Here is a 6024-nt window from a genome sequence, read left to right on the forward strand (position 1 = left end):
GTCTCCTGCTTATAAATTACTGGTAAAGTAAGTACAAGCCAGATGAAAACTATAACCCACATTTTAACATGAAGTAAAAATCCTAATGAAGTTCATATACCTATACACATACATGTATTAAATTCATGTAAAATGTGTAAATGTACTCAGTACATATACATATTCATTCATATACAGAGGATAGACCAAATAACCGGAGAAACTTAAAAAAAGAAAAAGAAAGAAAAAAGAAAATTTGTAACTCAGGAAAGAAATTTGGGGGAAACCCCAATTAATATATGAGGATTAAATAACAAGGAGAACCAGGGGTAGAATAGACACATGGATTTGGATAGTGTGTGAGCCAGTGTTTCATCACTGTGACAAAAATACCTGACTAGGACAATTTAGAGGAGGAAAGGTTTATTTTGGGCTCATAGTTTCAGAACAGTGCACCTTGGCAAACTCCATTGTTCTGGTCCTGAGGTGAGGTAGAAGGGTGTGGTGAAAGAAAGGTGTGAGTTCCTTGCAGCCCGGAGAGAGAGAGAGAGAGAGAGAGAGAGAGAGAGAGAGAGAGAGAGAGAGAGAGATGGAGGGAGAGGGAGAGATGGAGAGAGAGGGAGAGATGGAGAGAGAGAGAGGGAGAGAGAAAGAGAGAGGGAGAGAGAGAGAGGGAGAGAGGGAGAACACTAGTGCACTTGGGAAGACAAAAATAAGCTATTAGCCTCAAAGGCACACTCTCAGTGACCCATTTCCTCCAACCACACACAACTTGCCTACAGTGCCACCCAGTAGCCCATTCAAATCATTAATTAATCAAACGGATTAATCCACAATGAGGCCACAGTTATCACCACTGCCTAGAAGCCCCACCTCTGAACCTTTTGGAATTGGGGGTTGTTGGGTGGGCCTCAGAGGACTACAGTTAGGCTCTCTTGCTGAGGTTTTGGGTGGGCTATGGTTCTGGTGTATAGTCAAGGTCGTAAACACTTCGTGCGTGTACTCAAGGACATAAACATTTGCTTGGGAGCATGCACCCACTGAGGCTACCTGCTGGCAGTGTGGCTTCTTTGTTTGGCTTGCATGTAAAAAGGCCGATGGAAAGAGGGGGCTAAACAGAACTGTCTGGGGGCAAAATAGAATGAAACTGGTGGGGATCTGAAGCTGGCTAAAGGTTGCTGCCTCCTCTGAACAAAGCAAGTCTACTATGCTAGCTGTATCCTGCATCTTCCTCCACCTGCTGGGATCCAGAATCTGTTTCCGAGGTCTGAACCTCCACCCTAACAGGGATCATTCTTTCAAAACATGAGTTTTGCAGGGTACATTAAAAATCTAACCCATAACCAGAGAGTAAGTAGAAAAAAAGAATAAAATGAAGGAAACACATGAAAGTCCAACAAAAATTAGAAAAAAAAAAAGTAATCCCTCAAAAAAAGGAATTTTATGTCCTATCCCTTACACATTAAAAAAAAAAAGGAATAGAACAAATATTTAAACTGTAACTGAAGAAAACTTTCCTAAAGCAAAAGAAGCGTAAACCCATATATTAAAAAGAAGCTGTGACAAGGGAAATTTGACTCAGAATCGTTAATACAAAACTATATTCTAATAAACATTGGAACTTTCAAGTCAAATGTATTTTAAGAAGACAAGCAAATATATCAAAACTCTTATAAAAAATAAAAACAGCTTATTATAAAACTGCAAAGTTCAATGTCAGACATCATTGAAACAACACCTACAAGAAACTCCAAGGAAAAGATGACAAGCTAGTATTTTATATCTAGGCACAAATTTCAGTCAATTTAAATGGCACTCCACACATCTGAATTTTAACAACTCTGTGAATATTTTCCCAAAGATCTCATTGTGTGAAAATACTACAGGATAAACACCAACTAGTCAAGGACTTCAGAAAACTACAGTATAGACCCAGTGGTAGAGTCTAGGTCTAGAATAAAAGTAAAAGCCAGAGCAGAATTTTCAGAAAGAAATATGAATGTTGCAAAGTATAAAGTTGTAGAAATAAGACCATTCAAGAAAGCACAACAGTCTGAGAGACGATTAAAAGTAAAAGAAGCCCAGTTTTGCCTCATCCCTACAAACTACAATTAAAAATCTTCAATTTCTTCAATAACAAACACTTTATCTTCTATTAGTTATGGAAGAGGGACTATTTAAATCTATACTCAGAGATGCTGATTTGTCTATTTCTTCTTTTTGTTGTGTCTTGTTTTCTTTTTCATATATTCTAAAGATATGCTATTAACTGCAAGCAAATTTATTATTTTATCACTTTTTGGTAGAAAGGTCCTTTGTCATTACTAAATATTGCTCTTTATCTACAGTGATACTTTTGATAACTTGGTCTATTTTCTGAGAAAATAATACAGTCTTCTTATGGTTACATGAGGGTTTTTCTGTTTTGTTTCTGTTTTTTTTGTTTGTTTGTTTGTTTGTTTTTTTTAACTTGTAACCTGACTGCAACACTTGTAAGCATTAGAGTCTTGCTAGTTTAGTCAATATGTCAAACCATCCCTTTTACTTGAAGGGCTTAGTTTGTTTATATTTAATGTAATTATTGATGTTTTTTTTACTCTGTACATTTAGTTATCAGTGACTTAACAAGGTCTTACATGAATCCTTCCCTTGTCACAGTCCACCTTCAAATAACATTGGAACTTAAGAAGATTTAAAAAAGGCTAAACAATGTACTTCCTTCTGTGCCTTCTATTCTGGTGCTGTTTTTACCATGCATTTTAACTTCTTATATGTTATAAACTCCATGGTTTATTTATTAATTAATTTTGCTTTGAAACATTCCCAGTTAAAGTTAATAAAAAAGGAAAAAGCTCATATAATTAAAATTCCTAGTGTTCTCTATACTTTCAGGTAGATCCGTTATCTCAGCCTGGTATTTTTTGAGAAAATGCCTGTGGTATTTCTTTTGGGAAAGAGATCTACTGGGCATGGATTTCCTAGGATTTGTTCAATTAAAATGTCTCTATTTTTGAAATTGAATTCTAGGTTGAGAGATGAATGCCTTCTTGTGGCATTTTAAAGATGCCAGCCTATTGTCTTTTGATTTGGATGTGTGATTAAGAGGTGGAATTTTTATCATTGTTTTGTTGTCTCTAATATACCTTTTATTCACATTAGTTAATTTTAATATATTGATTTGAAACACATCTTCAACAATTGAATTATAAAGTTCCTACATGTTGATTTATTTATATTTATCTAGGAGTTGATGGAGATAATGTTATATGTGGTTGACATTATGTAAAATTTAGAAATGTTTTCCCTACATGCATCCTGTATGTAGAAATCTCTACATCTCTTCCTTTGGGTACCTCCTCTGCATGCATTTTGGCTACTTGACATTGTTCAGTGATATGCTATTCTTTTTATGTATATGTATTTTTGTGCTCTAATTTTATTTTTTATTTTTTCTATTACCCTGATTTCAAGTCACAGATATTTTCAGTGTTCAATGGGATGTTAAGCCATAGAACTAACTTTTCTTTCAGTTTTGCTGTTGTTGTTGTTAATTTTATGAAGTCATTTGAGTTCTTTTTGAATTTCTTGAGATCCTAAGATCCCATCAACCCATTTGTTATTCCCACATTTTCATTTTCATTTTAGTCATTATATTATTTTTTTCTATTACTTTCAAAAGTGTATTGAAGCATCTCATTAATATTTTAATTTACACTCCCTAAATGGTGAAATTGTTAATGGTTTGTATGTGTGCGTGTGTGTGGTTTTATGCCCTCTGTATATTTTATTTTGTATTATTTGTTCCACTATTCTGTATCAGAACAAATAAAACTAAATTTTTCCTTGTCAGGTTTCATTTATAAATTAAACTTATTCACTTGAAGGGCTACTCAGCAGTGTATTTCCCCTTTAGAAGGCTTTCGTAGATGTGACTTAATAGAAATATATGCATTTCATCTAAAGAGTCAAATTTGGGGGGCCAGAGTGGGCCAGAGTTTGACCTTATCTATTTAATGTCTGTAAGGTTGTGGTAAGGCTGCTTTTTTTCAATTTTTAATTTTTGTGTTCTTTTTAACTACATAATACAGTAGATTATATTTTGATATATTTATATAAACATGGAGTATATCATATTCTAACCAGGATCCTAGTCTTATGGCTGTACATAGTATTGAGATTTATATCATGTATTTATACATGTACATAAAGGGGTTATGTCTGATTCATTCTACTGTCTTTCCTATTTAGATCACCCCTTTCCTTTAGTCCCCTTGGCCTAATCCAGTGAGTTTCTATTCTTCCCCATCCCCTTATTGTGGCTTAGATTCTACATGTCAGAGAAAACATTCACCCTTTCTTTTTGGGATTTGGTTTATTTTACTTAGCATGATACTCTCCAGATCCATCCATTTACTGGCAAATGCCATAATTTCATATTCTTTATGAGTCAGTATGCCACATTTTATTTATCTATTCATCTGCTCTTGGGAACCTAGGTTGGTTGTGTAGTATAGCTGTGAATTATGCTTCTATAAACACTGATGTGGCTGTGTCACTGTAGTTTGCTGACTTTAAATCCTTTGGATATATACTGAGGAGTGGGATAACTGGATCAATGATGTTTTCATTTCTAATTTTGAGAATCTCCATACTGCTTTCCAGAGTGGTTGTGCCAATTTGCAGTCCCACAAGCAACCTATAAGTCTGACTTTTACCCCACATTCTTGCCAACATTTATTGTTACTTGCCATTCTGAGTGGATTGATGGAATCTCAGTAGAGTATTAATTTGCATTTCTCTAATAGCTAGATATGTTGAGCGTTTTTTCATGTATTCATTTACCCTTCCTATTTCTTCTTTGAGAAGTGTCTGTTTAGTTTCTTTTCCCATTAATTGATAGAGTCATTTTTGGGGGCAGTTTAAGCTTTCTGATCTCTGCATATATCCTGGAAATTAACACCTTATCTGAGGAGCAGGCAGCAAAGATTTTCTTCCATTCCATCACATTCTTGATTGTTTCCTTTGATGTGAAGACATTTTTAAATTTGATGCCATCCCATTTATTGTTTATTTTATTTTATTTTACTTTTTGCACTTTGGGAGTCTTCTTGATGAAGTTAGTTCCTAACCCAACATATTGGAGGGTTGGCCCTATATTTTTTTCTAGTCGGTTCTGGGTTCTGGTCTAATATCTAGGTCTTTGATCCACTTTGAGTTGAGTTTTGTAAAGGGTGAGAGATAGGAATTAAGTTTCATTCTACTACATATGGATTTCCAGTTTTTCTGGCATCATTATTGAAGAGATTGTCTTTTCTCTAATGTATGTTTTTGATACATTTGTCTAGTATGAGATAACCGTATTTATGTGGATTTTTGTCTGTGTCCTCTATTCTGTTCCATTGTTCTTCATGCCTGTTTTGGTGCCAATACGGGGCTGTTTTTGTTACTATAGCTCTGTGTAATAATTTAAGATCTGGTGTTGTCTTTTCTCACTGAAGATTCCTTTGACTCTTCTGGGCCTCTTTTTTTAATTTATTTATTTTTGGGGGTACTGGGGATCGAACCCAGGATCTTGTGCTTGCGAGGCGAGCACTCTACCAACTGAGCTATATCCCCAGCCCCTCTTATTTTTCTAAATGAATTTCATGACTGTTTTTTCTATTTCTAAGAACACCTTTAGAATTTTAATAGGAATTGCATGAAATCTGTATAGCACTTTTGATGTATGATCATTTTAACAATATTAATTCTGCTATCAAAGAACCTGGAAAATCTTCCATCTTCTAAAGTTCTTCATCAACTTCTTTCATTAGTGTTCTACAGTTTTTGTTGTAGAGGTCTTTCACCTCTTTTGTTGTTTTGTTTTGCTTTTTGAGGATATTGTGAATGGGATGGTTTTTCTGATTTCTCTTTCAGTTGATTTGTTATTGTTATATAGGAACACAATTGATTTATGGGTGCTAATTTTGTACCCTGCTTCTTTACTGAATTCATTTATGCCATCTAGAAGTTTTCTGGTGGAGGTTTTTGGGTCTGCTAAATATA

At 34.6% G+C, this 6024-nt stretch overlaps 1 non-coding gene across 1 annotated transcript; it reads right to left on the bottom strand.

Annotated features, from left to right (window-relative positions):
* Window positions 1-5522: 5522 nt before the first annotated feature.
* Window positions 5523-5595, bottom strand: Trnaa-cgc (transfer RNA alanine (anticodon CGC)). Its single transcript has one exon. It is a non-coding gene; the product is annotated as a tRNA-Ala (tRNA).
* Between the last annotated feature and the right edge of the window lie 429 nt (window positions 5596-6024).

The sequence above is a fragment of the Sciurus carolinensis genome, chromosome 12 (genome assembly GCF_902686445.1).
Source record: "Sciurus carolinensis chromosome 12, mSciCar1.2, whole genome shotgun sequence".
Lineage (NCBI taxonomy): Eukaryota > Metazoa > Chordata > Mammalia > Rodentia > Sciuridae > Sciurus > Sciurus carolinensis.